This window comes from Cupressus sempervirens, chromosome 3, assembly GCF_028749045.1.
Source record: "Cupressus sempervirens isolate cs-2001-9-10 chromosome 3, ASM2874904v1, whole genome shotgun sequence".
NCBI classification, from domain to species: Eukaryota; Viridiplantae; Streptophyta; class Pinopsida; order Cupressales; family Cupressaceae; genus Cupressus; species Cupressus sempervirens.
The window spans coordinates 455,252,948-455,276,243 of record NC_143120.1 but is presented as its reverse complement, the minus strand read 5'-3'; the positions used below and the strand labels follow the sequence as shown (position 1 = coordinate 455,276,243).

Below are 23,296 nucleotides of genomic sequence, written 5' to 3'. Positions count from 1 at the left end.
TTTCCCACACATCATTGCCAGTTGTCTTCTTGATCTCCACGGTGATCTCCTACCTGTCGCAAAGATATTTGTTCGCCTGTGCCTTACTAACATCTTGCACAATCAGGGGGTTGGCATTATCCTTGGAAGAAGCCCTAATAGGAGAGGATATCATTATAGGGGAGGGCACTCTGTCCACAATTTTTGGGAACTAGTTCCGAGTTAAGTCCACACACCCCAACCCAATGATGGCTGAAACATGTGTCATCTCCTTCTTCTCCCTAATCCCACCTCCCAAGCTAGACCGTGAGGAATTTGAAACCTCCACTTCCTCCTCCTCCATGTTCCTCTCACCAAAACTTGAAGCCTTTTCTTTCATCCTTTGTTTAGGATGACCCATGTCCTTTGAATCTGACTCCTCCTCTTGTGAGGCCCCAAATCTTAGCTTCTTTTTAGCATTGGATTTCATAATCCTCCTCGACCTCCTCCTAACACCTCTACCCTTGTCCTTTGAATCCTCTGATTCCTTCTCTTTCCCTTTATCAAATATTCCTTTTTTACCTGAGGGGGTGGGCTTCAACTCAACCGGGGACCCACTAGGCAAAGGGTATGGGGTAGGGGCTTTGGGACCTATGATCCTAAGGGGGACCTGTTGGGGTCAGGGGTTGGGATGGGTAGGAATATCAATCTCAACAATCCTAGGGGGGACCAAAGCTAGGTGAAATTTATACAACTCGAACATCAACCCTTGATGCAAAATGGTAAATTAACACCCTTCCTCATTTTTCTTTAACATCAGTAACTATATCCACTAAATCATGCAACAGAAAGAATGAAATGGAAATAAAGTCATGGTGGTGAAAATGGCTTAGGAGAGAGAAGTGATAGTAATAATAGACAACATACCTCCCTCCTAGAGTTAGGTACTTCATCAACATTAGATAGACCTCATTCCATGGCTTAGGGAGCTTCTCCCACATAAATCCTCCTCTGTGTCAAATAGGTTCCTCCCCTTCGAAGAAGAAGCACTGTAGACTCGCTTCATCAGCCACCCTTGTCACTTTTTGTCATTTCCTTCCCCTCATAGCTAGACCTATCACTAGAGAGATGACTTCCTTAGAGATATGAAACAAGATGCCATTAATCATAACTCTTCAGTCCTCCCAAGAATTGACAAACTGCAGGGAACAATTTTCATCGTACCCATTTAATGCCTCCATAAACTAGATGAAACCACCTTCCTTCATCATGTACCACACTAGCAACTTCCTAGCATTCTCCTCTATCATGGAAGGCTCAATTCACAAAAGATCCCCACCCATCTCTATAATTTTCCCTTAAAATCTCTTCTCCTTCCAAACCTAGAGGCTATTACTAAGAATGAAGTCACACTTGGGAAAAACAATAATAGCCCTTAAGCAGACATAAAGGCCTTTATTGTTAATAATGGCAGAATCCGTTCTATACATTAATGTCACGTGTCAACCACCTCTATCTCTCCTCCAATCTTTTCCATCATTCTCAATACTCTCAAACCATTTAAATTTCAAAAATTTTCTCATTTCAGCATATGAGAACATGCATAAAAAAATCATTAAAAAACTTTTCATCTCAAACTTCAAAATCCTTTCTTTTTTGGGCCATGCAAATTTATTATCACAAGTACCTTTTCCACCACTCCTTCCCATTTGTCCATCATCATTTTGTTCTATCTACCTACTTAGCAACAGGTCACAAAAATTAAAAATTAATCCTCCAAATAGGATTCATCATGCTTGATCTATTTATTCACTAAATCTATTACCAAATTTGGCAAGTATTAAATTCCCTCCAACATCTTAGTCCCTTCAAATTTAGGCCTAAAGCCACCATTCCATCAACCAACCTATTTCCCTCCCAAAAAATATGATTCAAATCAATTTTTTTTTAAATAACTAATAAGTGTCTAATGTCTTCTACCACACGTTTAATAGCCCACCCTTCTTTCATGATGTCTTTAATAGTCTCTATAGCAATTTTTGAATGACCTTCAATCTCCACATTTATCCATCCCACACTTATTACCAAATTTAGACCCCAATAAAGAGCCATTGCTTCCGCTATATTGTTGGACACTATCCCCAATTGTCCAACATATGCCAATATCATCCTACCCTTGCTATCTCTTACTATACCTCCTCCCGCTGAACCCTCCTTTCTGGCAGCACCATCAAAATTGAGCTTAATCCAATTTTTCGGTGAGGATTTCCATCATTTCCTTTTCCTTGTCAATAGATTGGAATTATTAGTCTCCATTATCCCCTCCTCCAAACTGTATCCCTTGACAATTCTAATATCCAGCTGATTAGGGGGGAACACCGGTTTTCTCCACTTATTGCATCTCATATTCTTGGCCATAAGTTTGTAAATCTTGTCCACAACAACCTCCTCACTTCTTTCTTCATTCTTGAACACCTTATTATTTCTCTCCTTCCAAATACCTGAGCAAACATGGGGGGAAATAACCTTCCACATATTGACAAGGAGGGGGTGGGTAAAAGGACCTTGCCGACTTACCACAAATTGCTCAAATCCCTTATTAAACACCCAAGTCACCTCTAACTTTTGTAATATCCTCCCCCAAACATTAGAAGCATAATTACAATGAAGGAATAAATGGGTAATATTCTCCTTCACTTTCTTACACAAATAACATCTATTGGATAATTGAAAACCCCTTTTCATAAGATTATCAATAGTGAGTATTTTCCCATGAATGGTGGTCCACTAGAAAATATAATTAATCTTTGGGATTAAATGATTAAACCATATGTTCCCCTAGTAATTAGGTTCCAAGGTTTCTCAAACATTAATCTATAGTCAAATTTAATAGAGAATTTCCTCGTTGAAGTGGCCTTCCAAATGAACGCATCATTCTGATCCATTCCTTGGATTTTGTACCCTTCAAGCAAACCATTTAGCTCTTCAATCAGCTCCCCTCCATCTAATGCATTCTGTTGGAACTCAACCTTTTTTCACTTCCTCCCCAGGCCAATAAAATCTGCCACCTTACTCCCCTTTTGCTCTTGGAGGTGATCCCGAAGGGATCCAAATTTTGTTCTTGTTAAAGGTTTATTAGTAATCCATGGATCCTCCCAAAAATTAATTTTATTACCATTACCTACTAGCCACCCTACAACTTATTTCAAGAGAGTTCTATTTTTCACAATATTTCCTCAAATCTTAGATCTCATAGGGAGATCATTTCTCCAGGTGCACTGAGAGAATTTTAGATTCCCCATGTACTTGGCTTTCAGAATTTTGCACCAATTGGCTTCCTCCTTCATCAGGATCCACCCCACCTTGGTGAGAAGCACATTATTCAAATCAGACATCTTTCTAACTCCCAAGTCTCCTCTACTTTTAGGTTTGCAAATTGTATCCTAGTTCACCAAGCTTAACCTATTATTCTCACTTCCTCCTTACCAAAGGAAGTTATATTGTATTTTCTCCAATTTATCCACCATACACTGAGTAATTTTGAACAATGATAGGAAATACACAGGTAAACCCTGAAGGGATGAAATCAGAAGTTGAAGCTTACCCGCACTACTTAGAGTTTTACCTTTCCACCCAATCAACTTCTTTTCCATTTTCTCTAGGATGGTATTCCAAAAGTTGTTACTTATATCTTTCACTGTCAAAGGGAGGCCCAGATATGTGTGAGGTAACACAACAATATTACACCCCAAAATATTTATGATCCTTCATTGGATATCAGGAGGAATGTTGAAGAAGGACACCTTACTTTTATCTAGATTAATTTTTTGTCCCGCATTGATCGCATAAACCTCCAAGGCAAACTTCCAAGCTCTAGCTTTGCTCACAGAGGATTCCCCACTTAGGAAGGTGTCATCCACAAACTATTGGATCACCTTTGGAAGAAGCATGGATCCAGTCTTAATACCTTTAATCACCCTTCCTTCCATCTTTCTCAAGAATGCCCTTCTGAGTACTTCAACAACCATGATAAATAAGTAGGGGGAGATAGGGTCACCCTATCTTAGTCCCCTCTCCCCACCAAATTTCCCCCAAGTCAAACCATTCACCATTACCGAGTAATTAATAGTTTCAACCATCGATTTTACCATTCTTATAATCTTTTGACTAAAACCAATTTTAACCATAACTTCATATAAAAAAGCCCAATTGATCCTATCATAAGCTTTAGAGATGTCAAGTGTCAAAGCCATACCTAGATTACCACTCTTCTCCATAAAGTGAAGCACCTCATGAATGGTTATGGCTAAATCAAGGAATTGGCATCCTAAGACAAACCCATGCTGGGTTTTCCCTATAAATTTATGAAGCAATGATTTTAACCTATTCACCATAATTTTAGAGAAATTCTTGTTCAACCTTAAATCAGAGAGGGCCCCTGAGTCTTTGACCTTCAGGATTAGGGCAATAAACATATTATTAAGTTGCTTGAGAAGCTTCCCTATTATGAAAAAGTCATGAGCAGCCCAAAGTAGATCCAATTTAACCATGTCCCAGAAGTGCTGGAAGAAGCTAGGGGAAAACCATCAGGGCCTAGGGATTTCTGGTCTTTCATAGAGAAGACAGCTCTGCGAACTTCCTCCTTAGTGACCATCTATGTTAGTTCCTCATTCTCTTCCACTGAGATCACAGTGGGAATGGAATTAATTAGCCATCATCTATCCTCCTCCTTGCTATTTCTTTGTTCCTTCAAATAAGAATTCTTGAAGCAAGTAGTCACCTAATTGCCTATTTCTTCAGTTTTAGTGAGCTTCACATTGTTATCATCTTTGACATTGTCATTCGTGTTTCTCCTTTTATGGATCAATGTCAATCTATGAAAAAAAGTAGTATTTCTATCACCCACCTTAAGCCATAACACCCTGGATCTTTGCTTCCATAATGTCTCCTCTCTGATCATCATTTCCTTCTAGACCTTTCTACAGTTGTCCTTCTCTTGAATAATATCTTCCAAGGCTAGGCCTTCCCCCATTGCTTTCTAGAGCTCCTCTAACTTTTCTTCCACCTCCCCCAGTCTTAAAGATATCTCCAAAAAATGTTTTCTACTAGGGGCACACATTCCCTCTAACATTCTCCAGTTTAGCAAAAAGTTTGTACATAGCAGTTCCTTCCACACTAATCCCCCACCACTCCACCACCCTAGTACTAAAATTAGGATGAGATTGCCACATAATTTCATATCTAAATGGTCTTGGGTCCCTTGGGACTCTTCCTTCCAATTAAAAAAGATGGGAGCGTGATCTGAGACCATCCTACATAATCCCATGAGAGAGGAGGTTAGACCCTCCCAACCAGCCAAAACCAAAAGTCTATCTAGTTTGACTTGGATAAGGTCAACTCCCTTCCTATTGTTTGACTAGGTGAACTTCACTCTACACATCTCCATAACCATTAAGTCACTTTTATTAATGAATTCAGCCAAATCCTTCATATTGTCATTAAAATCCACCATTCCTACAACCTTCTCCAAGGGGTACAAAGGTGAGTTAAAATCTCCCATAGAAAAGGTATTCTTGTTACAAGAGAAAAAGATAGACAACTCCTCCCAAAGACAACTTCTTCCTTGTCTAGTATTAGGAGCATACACATTGACAATATTTCATATCTTATCATCTATCTTAAGTTTCAGTAATTAGATAGTTTCTAGAATAGTGTATAAAACTTCCTTTACCAACACTTGGGTTCTAGAAAGTAGACACACCTCCTGACGCACCCTCGACTTCACTATAACAAAAATTAGCACTTGACCATACATAACTATCAATAAATTGCAAATTAGACATAGTCATTTTAACTTCCTAGATCAGAAGAATATCAATTTTTAGGTTAGACAATTGTTGCTTGAGAGAAAACTATTTTTGAGGGCTATTCAACCCCTCATATTCCAAGATAGAATGATCATTGTCTACTCTTTTTCAAGGACTTCAAGGTAGGTTGCCTGCCACTAGCCACCTCCCTTGCCATCCGCTTTGTTCTTCTACTCTATTTCCCAAATTTCCCTACATCCATCTTTAACTCTATCAATACCTCAGATTTCTTTAATACTCTTGTCTGCCTTCTTTGGGTTTGCCATTTCCCTTTGACATCTTCCAATGAGGCCAATTTTTCCACCCTCTTAGGAATTGGGGGAACATCTTCACTCTACCAAAGTACTCTAGCTACCTCCCCCTCTGAGTCTTTCTCTTTTCCTCTCTCCAAAGCATTACCTATGTCCTTATCCCCAAATACCTCCTCAATCACCATGTTTCTGGAAAGGGTATTGAGGAGATCTTCAATGCTTTATAGAAAGGTAAGGTCTCCTCTTCATAAAAAAATTCACCTTACTCTAACCCCCCTGAAGGCCTATCTAGTTCACAGGTCTTCTTAAAAGCTTTTGCCATACTTGTCTCCCCCTCACCTTGGTGTGTCACTTTCTCTTCTATCCTATCACTCTCCACCTCTCCTTGGTGGGTAACTACCTTCTCTTCTAGCTCCTTCCTAGGTGGAATAGTCTTCACCTTCCCTTCCAGCTCTCCTTCCCCTTTATCCAGTGACATAACTCCCTCTTCTCCCATATCCAAAGGAACAAGCACAACTTCCTTCTCCCTTGCTGACTCCCCCTCCACCGACTTATTATTCTTTTTACAATCAATAATCAAGTGCCCAAATGATGAGCATTTATGGCAAAACAACCCCATATTTTCATAGATGATGGGTTGCACTTTTTTACCCCACTTCAAGCTCAGAATAATGGACTCAGGTAAGGAAGTACCCACAACAACATTCACACTGAATCTTGCAAACACTAGCCTAGATCTCTGTAGGGTAACCATGTCTACTGCAACAAAATTTCCAAAGGATTTCCCAATAGATTTTGGGATCCTCTCATCCCAAAACTCTAGGGGGAGTCTCGAAAGCCTAACCCAAACTAGAGCCATCCTGTTTAGTTCTTTCACTGGATCTAGCACAGGGTGTCACTTAGCCACCGTTAGACTATGCTTTCCATAGGACCAAGACCCCACCATTACCATTGTCATCTCTTCAGCAGCCATGAATTTAAAGTAGAAAAAAACCCCCAACATTGCCAAAATTGTCATGCTCCCCTTTAACTTCCGTCTCTAGCTTAGCCTCCTCTTGACCATCTCAATCAATGGGTTAAAGGCTACAAACCTACCAATCAAGGAAAGTTTTAGGTTGGCAGGCACACTCTCAACCAGGTTGTCCGAGACAACAATTTCCACTCCCTCCTCACCACTAATCACCTTGGGATCTTCCAGTGGGACATTAGTCATCTTCTCTCCAAGGACCACATCCTTCCATCCAAAAGCCATGATAGGACTCGTTTTATCCTCCTAACACACAACTGATGCCACAATTGATTCCACTGACACCCCACCATTAGGATGATCAATATCAATACTCCCCTAGGTTACCCTAGATGAGGTCAAAAAAAGTGATAGGTTTAGGTAGAATTCTAGGACCTAGCCTAGCCCTTGGGGGCCATTCCCACTCATCTAAATTCAAAATGCCAAAGGATTTAGAAATGGGTGAAACAGTTGCATAGAAAAAAACTTGCACAAATTCTTGTTATCATTGTTAACATGGGAGGCTTTCTCCAATAGGATAAAATTTCATTGCAAACTTTTTGGCATTTTAGAAAAATTTGATGGTTGTTTGCATATTCGATTGATCTATAATAATTTATATGAGTTGGAACCATGTGGCCTCATTGATTCTTTATTCAAAAAATGGAATCAAATTTTTTTATTAATGAATATTAGAAAATCCTCTAGGGCTCATCAGCTCTGGTGTGCGTTACTATATAGCACTTTGGATGCATTACTTTATACATTTAATTATATTGTAGCTGGAAAATATCCACCATTTGATGTCAATCTTCTTATGTGGAATGCAAACAACAAATATTTTAAATTAGCATTTTTGAACTTTAGATATCCTTCTTTCAAAACGTTACACTTGCATTTAAGTCTTCTATTATAATAGAGAATATGAAATGGACATGATTATTCCATTACAACAATGAACAAATCTAACTTTTTAGTATAAAGTTCATATTCTCATAACATTTGATACATGCTAGGTTCGATACTTTTGCAATTCATAGGCAAAAATCACAACACTTTTAAGCTTTTTTTTTTTCAGTTTAGTTCATTTTAATTTTAATTTTTTCAAAGTCTATTCTACTGTAAGTAATTTTATTTCAATTTCTTCAAATCTTATATTGTAGTTTGTAGCCGAGCTGGTATTAATCATCATAGCACGCAGGAGAAGTTTGTAGGAAACAAGAGGAGATTGCATATAAAGGTGTGCTTTACATGTTTCCATTCTTAGCAAAATAAATTTATTTTGCTGGGTAGCTACCATCACCATATGATTCTAATCAAACATTTTTTAAATCTATCTTCCATGCATAGAATACACAGATAGAAATGGCATCTGTTTGTTTTTATTTACATGCATGGATATCAATTTGAGATTATTATTCTATATCTAGTGTATTTGGTGAAAAGTATCATCACTGTATTCAATAAAATTAGAAGAATGTGGTTATGAATTTGTTTTTGAGAATATTGATGACATCTTAGGTGTAATCTCTTTTATTTCAGGCTCTCTCACCCAATATTGTTTGGACATTTCAGCATCCAATTATGGATAGAAAGAAGAATTGATCTTGCCGTAGATGCACATATCACATTTTTTTGAAACATTCTTAAAATGTTTTCCGTAGATGCACATATCACATTTTTTTGAAATATTCTTAAAATGTTTCAGAGAACTATCTCTCCTAGACCTTTGAATCATTGCATTCTATCAAATGATGTGATAGGCGCCCTGGAAATGCCCAAGAACTAAACCAACTGCTAAAATAATAATAGTTCTCAAAATGATAAAATCAATTACATAGCAATGTATTCCAAAGGCCAAACCCTAAGGGAATGACGTCTAGAATGTTACAAGAGAGGATGGACGTCCTCTAATGCCAAGACTAAATCTCTAACTCCACCTCCAAGCTTTTATCAAATGCAATTCACAATCATTCGATGCTCAACAATGACTCTCCCACCTCTATTTATATTTTTCCTACACCCTTCTAAAAAGAAATAAAATATTAATTAATTGCAAGTACTAGAAGTTTCCCCTTCCAATAATTAATGCACTCTCTAGAAACTCCTCTCTTGCAATACAATAATTAATTGTGCTTCTAGAAAATTAAATTACCAGAGGCTTCCCCCTTTCCAATAATTAATACACACTCTAAAAGCTTCTCCCTAATACAATAATTAATTAAATTAATTAAATATAAAGTCACCTTCTAATTTTTAATTTATTGAATGACTTTATAAGAAATTAATTTAACTGCTAAAGTAGGGACATTATAAATCACATCTCTATGACATAGATTGTCAAAAGAAAATTGAAAATAACTATGAGCTACGCAAGCCAAATTTTAGTTGTTTAGTCTTTACTCATGCCATATTTCCTTACTTCTACTGACCCTTGACATTTTCTTTTTGTTTTGTATTATTCTTTGATCCTTCACAAATTATATAATTAGATTATTGTGTATCATGTGGCTTGAGTCTTTATTCAATGGTGATAATTAGACATAAATTATTGTTTAAATCCATATCTAAACCCATTCCCAAAAGCAGGAATTTGTAAAAAAACAATACACACAGTTTTAACATGAAACTTAGATTAGATATGAAGACTACAAGATTTAATGAAATATTAATGATTATATTAGATTTAATTATTAAAAATATACTAAAAATTTACATATTTATAAATATGAAGAATTCTTATTTCTAAAAAACAGTTAATTTCTTAAAAAATTTAAAATTTAGTAAGAATATAGTGAAAAAGTAAATACAAACGTTTTAATTTTTTAATTATGATTAAAGATATTTTTAAAGTAATATAAAGAATTTTAAAAAAATTTATAACTAGAATATTAGAAAAGTATTTTTAGTAACAAAATTGAATATTTTGTAAATAGGTTTTTCATATATTAAAAATAATAAGTATTATAAAAATAATAAGTATTGATTTTTGAATTTTTGAATTATATAAAAAAGTTTGAAATAATTAAATTTAGAAAAATTAAAATTTTTAAATAATTATTAAACTTTTATAAGTTTTCTAGTTGATAGACTTTAAATAAATAATTTGAATTGTTTATTTTATTTATTTAAATAAAAATTATTTATACATATAAATTTTATTAATTTAATATAGATTTTCTTAGAAGTTATATTATTATTTTTTGATGACAATTATTCATATGATTTGTGAATTTCACAAAGTTAAGTAGTTTTGTTGTAATTTTTATAAATTTATAAGTTTTTAAAATAATTGTTATTACACTTGTATAAGTTTCTTCAATTTGCGAACTTTTAGAAAGATAAGTTTCGATTTTTTAAAATTTATTTTTGAAGAAGTTGGAGATTTTAAGAGGTGATCTATAAAAATAGAAAATGACAATCTAGATGGTAGTAAAAATGTTACAAATACTTAATTAATTTTAGAAATATTAGATTTATTTCTTATTTTAATAATTTTCCTTTTATTTTAAATTTATTTTTGAAGAATTGTTGGAGATTTTAAGAGGCAATCTATAAAAAAATAGAAAATGACATTCTAGATGATAGTAAAAAGGTTGCAAATACTTAATTAATTTTTAAAATATTAGATTTATTTCATATTTTAATAATTTTCCTTTTAGATTTAATTTATTGATTTAATATAATATATTTATGGTTTACATTACTTCTTAAATATGAAAGGTTTATATTTGAACATTATTTATTTAAATCATTTTTATATGAATTGTATTTCATATCTTTTAATCAATAATTTGGAATGGTATTTTTTTTAATCATATATAAGATTTAAAAAAATTAATTATATATTTTTTATTTATAATTTTTTTGGAGGGTATATAGTTACTTTTAGTAAAATAAGGATGATGTAATTTGACATTGCTTGAGCTAAGAATGTGTGAATAATATGATTTGCTTTAATAAAAATTAAATATTTTGTGTTATTTATACAATTATTTTCTATGTTTTGCAAACATAAATTTCTACTAGTAATTTTTTGTCTTTTTTGATAAATCTCATTGTGTTTAATGTTTCTTAATATTTTATTATTTTGTTTATGTTATGATGATGTAGGCATGGACTCTACCAATGATTCATGTGATCAACTAAATGTTGCAAGAAATAAAGTTGTTGCAAAAAATATTCCTATTGCAGCATTACATCCTTATAGGAGTGTATGGACAATCAAGGCTAGAGTTACTACAAAGACTCATCTTCGTTAATTAAATAATGCAAAAGGAGATGGAAAAGTTTTTAGTTTTGATTTGGTTGATTTTGATGGTGGGGAATAAGAGTTACATGTTTCAATGTTATTGTAGATAAATTTTATGAATTCATAGAGATTGAGAAATTGTTTACAATCTCAAAAGGGAGTCTTAAACTGGCAGAATTTTTTTTTAACCGTTTGAATAATGATTTGAAAATTCTACTACAAAGTAATTCCATAATTGAATTGTGTTTGGAGGAAGACAATTTTATGCCTAAACAAAATTTCAATTTTATATCAATAAGTGAAGTTGATGCCATGGAAAACAATTCTATAGTTGATATCATTGGTGTTGTTTTAGTAGTTGATCCATCAAATTTTATATTAAAAAAGAATGCCACATAAACTCAAAAAAGAACTCTTCAATTGAAAGACAGGTCAGGTTTCATAGTAGAGTTCACTATGTGGGATGCCTTTTGCAATAAGGAAGGCCAACAACTCCAAAACCTATGTGACTTAGAAAGTTTTCCTATTCTTGCTATAAAGGTTGGATGTGTTAGTGATTTTGGAGGAAAATCTATAGGGACAATTAGCACAACTCAACTTTTTATATATCTAGATCTTCTAGAGGCACATCAATTGAAATCATGGTTTGATACAGAAGGGAAAGTTCTTGCTTCCCCTTCTATTAGAAAGACAATATCATCATTTGGAAAAGCTAAAATGATAAAAACTATGGCACAAGTTAATGATTGGGGACTTGGTCAATCTAATGCAATTGTTGGGGTGTGATTAAAGCTACCCTATGTTTTATGAAGGTGGAAATTTTTTATTATACAACTTGCCCCTTAAAATTTGAAGATAGATAATGCAAAAAGAAGGTGAACACTGACAGAAATGGTAATTGGTATTGTCAAAGATGTGATAAGAGTTTTTCTGAATGTGATTACATATACATGTTTCAATGTATAGTGCACAATCACACAACAGTCACTTGGGTTACTATTTTTGGGAAAGCGACAGAAGAGATTATGGGTGTTACAGCAAGGGAATTAAAAATATTCAAGGATGAAGAACAAGATGATGTCAAACTAGGATATCTTATACGGAAGGTAATTTTCAATAAATTCATATTTAAAGTTACCATTAAAGAAGAGACTGATAATGATGAACAAAGGGTTGAGTGTACTCTTATAAAAGTTGAGAACATTGACTATGCATCAAAAAGCAAAGTATTATTAGATTCAATTGTTTAGATCTAGGTTCTACTCTATTTATTTCCTTCTAGCTAAAAATATTTTTAAATGTTTCAAATAATTTATACTTGGATATGTGCAAGTTAGCACATCCAAATTTTGAGTAATTGGTCCTTCATATTGTTCAAAAATATTATATACATGCATTTGATATATATTATATATATGCATTTGTGAAATCTTATTTTTCTTTATTTGCAGCCTTCTAACTTTCTTAATACATAATTTGATGAACTATTTATATTTGTGAACTTAAGATATCTTGAAATTAGATATCTCTCCACTTAATTTACAAAAAAAAAAATTAATTAAAATTTTAGGTATGCTAGTTTTTATGTTTGTCAACTTGACTTCCCTTTGATTTATTATTAAGGCTCCACCTTATGTTTATTGGTGTATATTTGCATTTAATTGTTTTTTTCTATAATATGATATCTATGGCCCACATTTATTATTGGTTCACATAATTTTATGAGGTTCAATTATCTTTGGGTGGATATACAATAAATTCCATAGTTAAAAATAAAGTATGATTAATGTGGCTTATATCATTCCACAACTAACCAATATTATTCGTTAGTAGTATTTTCTCTTTGTCAATTTATCTTTCCTTGGTGGCTCAAGAAACTCGTTAGTGTAAGGACAACTTAGTCTTTACCATTAGTTCTTTTAGTTAATAGATTAAATACATATATTTATATTTAGGATAATACAAATATTGAATATATTTATATTAATTCTGTGCTAGTATAGGGTTATGACATATGTCTAGTATGACAGTTTACTCTTATGAAGCATAATGCGATTATATTTTGTTAATAAAAAATTGTGATTGTGTTTAGGCTTGGTCATAGGTTTGTTAAACTACCCATAAGATTGGGTTGATGTTTTCTCTCCATTTTTGTTGCTTTAGACATTTTTTTCATCTTCTGCAAACAATTCTCGTCTTTGACTATATCAAGTTTGCAAATGGCGAAGTGGGTATCTCTAAAATTATCACCATAACCTCACACATTTTCTTAGCTAATTTATAACCATATTGTTTTTTTAGTTTTTGGACAAGATTAGCATTGTGAAATTAATTTTTCTATATCAGTGTCTTGACAATCATCTCAAACATACGTCTACCATTTTTTAATAACTTTTGATCTACTTAACCAAATGGAAAATAAATTATATATTATTATTCTACACTTGATTCTATACACTTTTTTGAAAAAGTGTTGATTTCTTATTATTTTGATGCAAGTTATGCCCAGTGCACAAAGAGGTACTAAAATTTGAAGATTGAGTCAAAAAATCATTAAAAAAACTACTCGTTATAAAATTATGGAAAAATACACAATCTCTAGATCTCATTCTTACCTATCATCCTACCAAATGGTTTTTCAAAATACTAAACATAACTATATGTTTTGTGGAGCACATAAAAATAACTATGTTATGTTTTTGAACAAAAATAGGAACAATTTTTTGCGTGTGTGGGGTTTGACCCTCTTAATATTTTCCATTTTTTAAAAAACCTTAGTATTTTAGAAAATAGATTCATAATACTACATTTTTTTGTTTTACACATTTTCTCATTTTGAGTGCATGACCCTCGAATGGATCTTCTAAGATTACATTTACCTGATTTCAAGAAAAAGCGGTACACTTATACCCCCCTTTTTGCACATCATCTTGCTACAAACACCCATGTCAAGTTAACAAGTTAATCCTAAACATACTTGACAAGTCAACCTTGGGAAATGGTTTACGAGTTAACCCACCCCCCAACAAACAAGAAAAAAAGAAATTAAAAAATAATAATAATAATAAAAATAAATAAATAAATATAAAAATCAAGGTGATGCCTAGAACCCCATGACTTATGAAAAGTGTTTAGTACTTTCTTAATAAGTCACTACAAACCAAAAAATGAGAGGATGTATAGTTTAAGAAAAGAAGATATATATTGAATGCACAAGAGCTCATCATTATGTAGGAGATGTCACCAAATGCATAAAAGTGAATGAGGCTAAATTAGAACAAATTGTTGGAGAATTGGAGCAATATGATCTGAGCACTATTGAAGTTGATAAGAGAGTAAGAAAATAGATGAGAGCATGAGAGAAATCAGGTAATAACTAGATTCAATCTATTTAGAGACCACTTGACTCCAAAAATAGACACATTACAAAAGCAATTGATCACTTTTCTTGAGGCCAAGAAATCATATTAGAAGTTCATCCCAATGAACTTGAATGGACTCAAAGTTGTTGCCTATGGAATGTGTGTAATGGTATAAGTAGCTAGGTTTTTGAAGAAGACATGGGATGTCAAATATGAGACATTGAAGAAAAATTTCTTAGATTGTACCATATTTTTGGCTTAGAGGGTTGTTTGGGAACAAAATTTTGACATGTATATATCAATTTTGACTCACATTTGTCATTGGTATCAAAGGGAGAGTGTGGCAATAAAAAATATAAGGAAATTGTATAAGCCTAAGGGAGCAACAATTATATATAGAGGGATATTATAAATATAATATGCAAGTATAATCAAAGTAGGAATTTAGAGTATAGAGCATGGTATATAGGTGCTATATGATCCACACTTTTGAATGACACAAGTTTTTAAAGTTTATGAAGAAATTTTTCTATTACTTAGCCAAATTTTCACAATGTTACCATCAATGCCATAGGGAGAGATTGTTGAAAAGATGCCTAAAGTAAGTTCATAGATATTGTCATTAGTGGAAACATTATACTCAAGTAAGACAGCCTAAGATAACTAATAAGAGTAAGTTCATAGATATTGTCATTAATGAAAACATTATACTCAAGTAAGACCGCTTAAGGTAACTAATAAGTTTGATTTATGCTTATGAAGAAAATTGTCTAATTATCACTTAGAAAAAAAGTAAAAAAGCAGATTGTTTGTTTCAACGAGCTTCACAGGAAATAGGTACATGACTATAATTTTGAGGGAAGTAAGTATGGAGAATCTACTAGATATATCTAAGGTTACTTAAGAAATTTTGATTATTTGCATAAGTATTCGAAGGAAATTCTACTAACACTTTACTATCATGGTATTTGGCACAGTATGATATTTTTGGTCAAGGAATTAAATTTACTTGTCAATTCAATAACTTGAAAAGGTAAGGAAAATATCCTAGATGTTAACCCTTAGGTAGCAAAATATTCTATTGTATTTTAGTAACAAGTTGACAAGTGTAAGATTGACTAGACAAAGAAAAGTGTATAAAGGAAGATCTTTTTGTTTAGTGAACATACCAATCCTTGTGCTACGTTGTTGGATTTTTTTTTGAAAAGGTAGAGTATGAATAGGGGGGAGGGGATGAAGTAGTACCTTCTAAAAGTTTTAACCTTCAATAACAATCTATCCATGTCCTCAGTTTGCATTCACAAACTTAACAACATTTGCTAAATAAAGTAAACAAATCTAATAACTATGATAATAACACATCACATGTCCATTAACACACTTGACACAATGATTCTATTTTATAGAAACCCTTGGTTAGAGGGAAAAACTATGATGGCCGGATGTTACCCACAAATTCCTCAATACTATAGCATAAAGAGTGCTCAGTTAGAGACTACAAAGATATCACTTCTGGTGATTTACCATGTTAGGAGTAATACATGAAGACTTTCTAAAGTCTACATTGTCAAAGATTTTAAAACACTCACTAAGTGTGCACTCTTTATGCATGTTCAGATCCATTATGCTTTGTGCTAATCCATCACCTTCCTATTATTGATTTCACCCAATTTGTTCTTAATCTCTACTTTGTAGCTCTGCTATATTGAAACTTCTCTATATCTTCAAAGCATCATGCTCACAATGAATTCTAATATATTCTCAATCCATCCTTATGTATAGAAATATTTTACTTAACCTAATTAGGGTTTCAAATCCTTCTGGAATGCTCACATAATTATATCAATGATCCTCATTCATTCTCCTTTACCAATAAATAATACTCTATTTTTATTGGCTTACACTTTTCCTTGGGATCCATAAAATCATGTACCAATCTTCCTTATATTTATCGCCCTTACTTTTCAACATAATTTTTCACTAATGACAACATTGAAATTAATTTAGGATTAACATTCTTCCCATTTGGCATTAGTGTCAAAAACATCTTTATGTAGTCAAAACTTTACTTGGTAAAAGATGTGATAGCTCCCCCTAAACTTGTACTCCTCGATTCTTCAAAACCATAAAATATTTTTTTTAAAATATTTTGCATAATCTCCTTATATCTACCTCATATAATTTTATATCTACATATTTTTCACAATATAATACTTATCTTATCTATCTCATAGTACTTAGCCTCAGTTTTTTACAGTAATGCCAAAAATGAGACTATGTACATGGTATGATTATAGTTTATCAAAAAAAAAAAATTGTGTGAACTCTTTGCTCTCTCCAGAGTAGTTTTCCATGCATCCTCCAGTGCTTCTAATGCTAGGTGTTGTGGATGTATATGTGTGAAATTTTTTATCATGTGTTTAACCACAGACATTTTAGGAGTTACAATAAGTTCTCCGGCCTTCTTTACATTCTTTGGTATGAGTTCCAAATGAGGTATTAGGAGTGCTTGAAATTCAATAAATTATCTTCTCATCTCATCCTTTTATTTCCTCAATTATACCTACGAACTCTTAAAGTGTTTGATCTTTTCATAACAGACCTGGTATATACAAGAAAACCTAGCCTGTTGGGAGCACACATAAACAAGCAAAGTTAGTTGCACATGTATATCAAAGATTTAAATGAGATTGAAATACAACTACCTATACTTGAGTTTTACAACTTGATGCAACCAAAATGAAAAGTCCTCATGCAACCTCAAAGCAACTCAACAAAGGGCACCCGTGAGAGGCCTTGTTCGTATGCTTTAGATTGGAGGGATGTAGATGTGATCTCCCCAAACACAACTATGAATGAATCCCTTCAAACCGATACAAATGAATACAAGTATGAAAATGTGAAGCTACACTAAAATATATGTGAAATGCCTTCAAACAATGGCTATAAGAAAGCCACCCTCAAAGGATTTCATCGATGTGAATGTGGATAAAATGCAATGGAGAAAGAAACCTAACAATATCATACTACCGTGAATCTAATGCAAAATCTAGAAATCTAAGCAATGCAAACAACTGCCAAAGGTTAGCTCTAAGCATAAAATCTCTAAGAACTCAAAATCTAAACTAGCATGATAACAATGCAAATGAGGGAGATGTAAAACACTTGAGACAAGGGCTCTATTTATAGGTTTTAGAGAGGCCTTGGGGAGGTGGCATCTATGTGGCATCCACATAAGTACCACAAGGGAGAGACATGGGCTAAAGGACAAGCCATGCAAAAAGTCAAAAGGAGCCTTTATGGTTGAGAGGCTCAAGGTGTGTTTACGCATGTGTGAGCAACCTTGGGGAAACGAGTGGGGGGACAAAGGTGTAAGAGGCGTAAATGAAGTGGAAGCTTTATTGGATCATGAGCTTATCACACACGTGTGAGCAAACACTTAGGAGTTAAAAAGGTGATTTAAAGAAGTTTAAGATAAATAAGTGGGATTAAGTAGTGGGTAGGCTTAGAAGGATGAGAGTGATGGGTGTAGACTAGGTTTTAGGATGGGATTTAGGATTAAATTAAATAGGATTTAACTTAATCATAAGATTAAAGAATTAAATAAATTGGAGGGGATTAAATAAATTAGAATTTATTTAAAAGGAGATTTATGGAGCACTATGCATTAAATGAATTTAATATATTGGAGGGGAAGTATTTAAATTAAATTTAAATACATTTGGGAAATGAACCTATTTAAGTAAATAAATTTAATTAAATAAGTAGAAGAATATGAAAAATATAATTAATTATAATGTCAAAGGAAATATTAAATGAATTAATATAGCATTTGGGACGACTTTAAGCATCTGCACCTGGAATGACCAAGGTTCCTTGGTTAACTTAGTAGCATTGTTCTTCAAATCCTCATCAACATTGTTCAATTTTTCTATAATATCCCATGTGAAATGTGGTACAACACTTAATTTTTGGAATAACTCCTTAAGAATATTTTCCAACTCGATTGCAATAACATCAAGTTAAAATTCTTGAATTGCAATAGACTCACTCATCTTTTCCATGATCTTTTGTTCTATTCTCTTCTCTAGTAATTGCATCATCTTCTTAGAAGCATCAACATCATATGCATTTACCTATTCTACAAGTGATCCTATTTGATTAATCATTGGTGTATTATCATTTACTAGTGCATCAGGAATAATTTGTAAAAATATATCTTTTACAAATGATAATATTTTTTTGTGTTTCACCTCTTGTCTAAATTTTTCCTATGCAACTTTTCTTTTCACCAACTCTTCATACTTCATCATTGCTATAGGATCCAATTTTGTGAGATCACAGACTGGAACTATGATCTCTTCACCTAGAGTTACCTGATCTCTTCTGCTTCTCTTATTCCTCTTCTTCTTCTTGTCTTGACATGTAATTGAACTTGTACTAGGTGATATCTTTGATTGCACTAGAGCCTTCTACTCCATAGATTTCTTTGGTTTCCCAATAGTTGAAGGTTTCACTCTCCTTAGGTTGCTTAGGGGCCTTGGTGCTTGCATCTTGTGCAATGTTTTCCTCTTATTGAGGTTGTTCCTCGATATGTTGTTCATGAATCTATTTCTTCCTCTCATTCTCTTTTCCTTCCTCTTTACCTTTCTCTATGTTCATAGAAATGAAGAATATGCCTTTAGTGGATGTATCTGCAACATTCTTAGTAGTTTCATCTTTATTCTACTTGGAGGCAACATTTTCTTCAGTTGTCTTCTCAGTGGCCTTTGGCTCCTTAGGCTTATTTGTATCTCTAGGTTTCTTGTTTGGATGATTATATCATCTATGTCAATTGGAACATTAGTGGAAAAAGAATCAATATAATTATTTACATTATCAATTGTACTAGGAGGGACTATATATGCAGGAACTTATTTTAAAATAGTGGTGTCCTGCATCATTTTCCCAATGGATGACTCAGCAAGTGGTGTTTCTTCAAGTGGTTGTTCAACATTATCCATTACATCTTGATCTTTATTTACAATTTCATTTGGATCATTCTCAATGATATCTGCAATTTAAATACTTTATTGTGTTCCTTTCACCATCTGTGCTATATTATCAATTACTTCATTCAAAGTATCCATAATGTCTTCACTATACAGTTGAATATGTTCTTGTTGCTTGGTATCATTTTTCGCTTGTTCTTTATCCAAGTGATAAATCATTTTCCACAGTTTTTCACTTTCTTTTTCAACTTCTCGTGTTCTTCCTTTCATAATTCTCAATGATTATGTCTTGTCATGAATCTCTTCTTGTGGTTTTCCATGGTTTCATCAATTTTAGGTACTATTAGGTTTGGCAATGTTAGAACTAATGAACTTTCCCTCAACTTTTTCTCAGTATCAAATGCATATCTCCATCTTCCAATTTTTTTTTGTACAATTCATCTGGAAGTTTCTTTGCAATTTCAATAGGTGCATACCTATTAGTATACATATTATCAATAACAACTTCCTCAAAATTGATTTTCTCTTCATCATATAGTTTATGGATTTTTAAAATATGTATTGACCCAAATCACTAAGTTTCCTAATTGTTTGAGTGTGTTCATCAATGGTTTTTGGTACAAAGTTCTTTACAACTCTAAATTGCTTGTCATCATATTTATTTTTCTTACTATCATCTCCTTTTATAGTCTTTTGCTTCTTCGGTGGCTTAGTCACTCACTGTTGACCATTCTTCCTCTTTTGATATGTTTGTGTTCGTATTTGTTTAGTTTGAGTGTCCATTTATTTTCTCATGTTGACGGCAGGTGTAGAAGATGTAGCAACTCTAGTCCTACCATGGATAACCTTATAACTCTATGGTTTTGCAATTTGTGCTCCCTTACCCTTCTTTGCTTTTGGTTCTTCTATCTCCCTCCTCAACTTCTTCTCCATTGACTTCTTCCTCATTACCCTTGGTTGTGTTAGACCTATCTTATAGGGTGATAGAATATTGCTGGATCCTTGAAGTAATGGCCCTTATACAATGCAAGAGGGTTTTATTTTGTTTATATTTATTGTCTTTTGCCTTAATTTTTTAAGCCCTAAGTTTAAGATGCCATTTACCTTTTGATCCAATTGTTTTTATACCTTGAATCATGTTTTCAAAAGTTTCTTAGATGTTCACAACATCCCAATGAAAAATCAAACCTTTAAAATTCTAATTGCAAAGTAGCGATGCCATATGTATCTCGGCATCTCTAGATTTTGTCTTAGTTGTGAAATTATGGTTACAATCTAGTTGTATGAAAGAATTGTGTGGCTTTACATTGCTTGTTTGAGACTAGAGGTTTCACGTTGTGAAGTGGCGGTAGGTAGTCAAGAATAAAATCTCTAGTTATTGTTTAAGGTTAGCATTTCAAGTTGCGAGGTTGTGATTCAAAGGATTCAAACTAAGGTTGTTATGTCGCTGTAGTTTGCTTGATAGTTGTGAATAGGTTTTGTGATGTTACGAAGAAGGTAAAGATTGTTGTTAAGCATGATATTATTGATGGTAATAATTTTATAAAACTACAAGTTGTGATATTGTGATGGTCATTAGATAACTATAAGTGTAACATCTCTATGGTTTGACCTATGAAGTAAATTGAAGTTGCAAGGAAACAATGAAAGTCTAAAAGGTTAAGTACTACTTCTCTGGTGTAAACTCATGGTTAAGATTGTAAGTTATGAAGTAGAGACTGAAAATCAATCTGATTGCAACATTGCATATTGAGGAATGCCCTTAATATTTCAAGTCGTGAAGCTACGATAAGGGTTAAAGGAATGTCAAAGTGCAACATCTCCACTTAATTTTCCTTAGTTTCTTGACCATTGTGATATCATGATGGATCATATAAAGTATGTGAGAAATCTAAGCATTAAGTTAATGATGCAATGGTGCAATGAAGGTTGAGTGTGACTTCTTGAAGCACTCTTAACAGTTAAGACATAAGATTTTGATGTTGCAAAGTTAGAGATAAAATGATAAGTGCAACATCTCACTTTCATTAGACTATTTGTAGCTGATAGTAGAAAAGTGGAGATTAATTGGGAGCACATCTTCACTGGGTTCTGAGAAACATTAATGTTTAGGGTTGCAAAGTTTTGAGCTAATAGAGATATGAAGCTAGTGGTTTGCCGCCACATTGCAATAACTAGTAGTTAGTACTTGGATATTGTTCCTACATGGAGATAAGTATGAAGTGAAGCAAAATACAATCTCGCAAAGGTTAAGGGCATGTTAAGATTGACAGTTGCAAGAGTACAACTAGGGTTAAGAAGAAACCAATCACATCATTGTGGTTTCCCAACCAAAGTGTCTTATATTGAGACCAAATAATTTTTAATACAAAGTAAAGGGTAGCTATAGTGGTTGACAAAGGAAAAATTGATGACAGTGTAGTATGACTTACCATAAAATATGAATGTAAGTGCTTTCTGGAAATTTGAAAGATTTCATGCATGCCGCCTTGAATGCAATTAATGTCATCTTCAACTTGCCAAATATTTTTAATAAGTTGATGTAAAAATATGATCAAAACTTGAAATAGAAAGGGAAAAAAAGTTGTTTCACCTTTTAGACATGTCCAAACCCTTTGATCATAAAAAGAACCCTATCCTTAAGCTACTTTTCTGACTTCTATGCACGTGCTCCCAAATTCATACCCTTTCAAGCTACTAACTCCCAATGATCACCTATTAACCTATTAAATCTAAATTATATTTTTTTAGAACTGCATTATTTTTTAAAAGGGAAATTAATTCCTCAATAAACAATAAAGACATAAAGAGGAAAGGATCAATTAGTCATTTAAACCCCAAAATTAGAGATAAGTTAGCCCAATTAGCCCATATAGAATTGTCAAACTAGATTGCTTAGGGATCCAAAACTAGCTGATATAGCATAAATCATATCTGAATGTGTTCATACTTCATTATCAATACATTCAAATGTTTATGAACTCCAAATGTAAGGTAAAATAACAAGAAAATTGAGGTTTTTTTTAGTTTTATTATTGACAGACTTAGATCCGTACAATGCTTCTTCTCCCCTTTACATTTTGGTCTTTACAAATATTTAGACTCCCCTTCTACCTTTGTCAACTAATTCTAATCAGTTGGAATCATTAAACTAATCAAAACTCCATGATTTTAATAAGCCCACCAAAACACAAACTAACCATTGTAATTCAAAATTAATTTTTTGAAAATCTAACATATTGACTTCTAACCTTTCAAACCCATCACAATTGAATAAATTTGAATTTTTATTGACTCTCTCAATACTAGACAACTTAATAGGCCCTCATGGAATCATGCACTACTATTTTACAACTTTTAGTACTATGGTCCTTGTCATGACCATTAGATTAGGCATAAGAAAGGGTTTAAAAATTGACAACTTAGTGCTAGCCCTCAAGTCCCCACCTTTCCAAACAAATTGGGTGTGAGAGGGCCCATTCATACCCCAAACCCCCCACAAAAACCTCCTTCCAAGAAACATATACCATAGGATCACTTCATTAGAAAAAGAATTAGCCAACTAAGTCCTAATTAGAATCCCTCTCGCTAAGGATAAGTCAAGTGTAG

The 23,296-nt window shown here is 33.1% G+C and overlaps 1 pseudogene; it reads left to right on the top strand.

Moving 5' to 3' along the window:
- Window positions 1-11,197: 11,197 nt before the first annotated feature.
- Window positions 11,198-12,584, top strand: LOC149567045 (replication protein A 70 kDa DNA-binding subunit A pseudogene; annotated as a pseudogene).
- The last annotated feature ends 10,712 nt before the right edge of the window (window positions 12,585-23,296 follow it).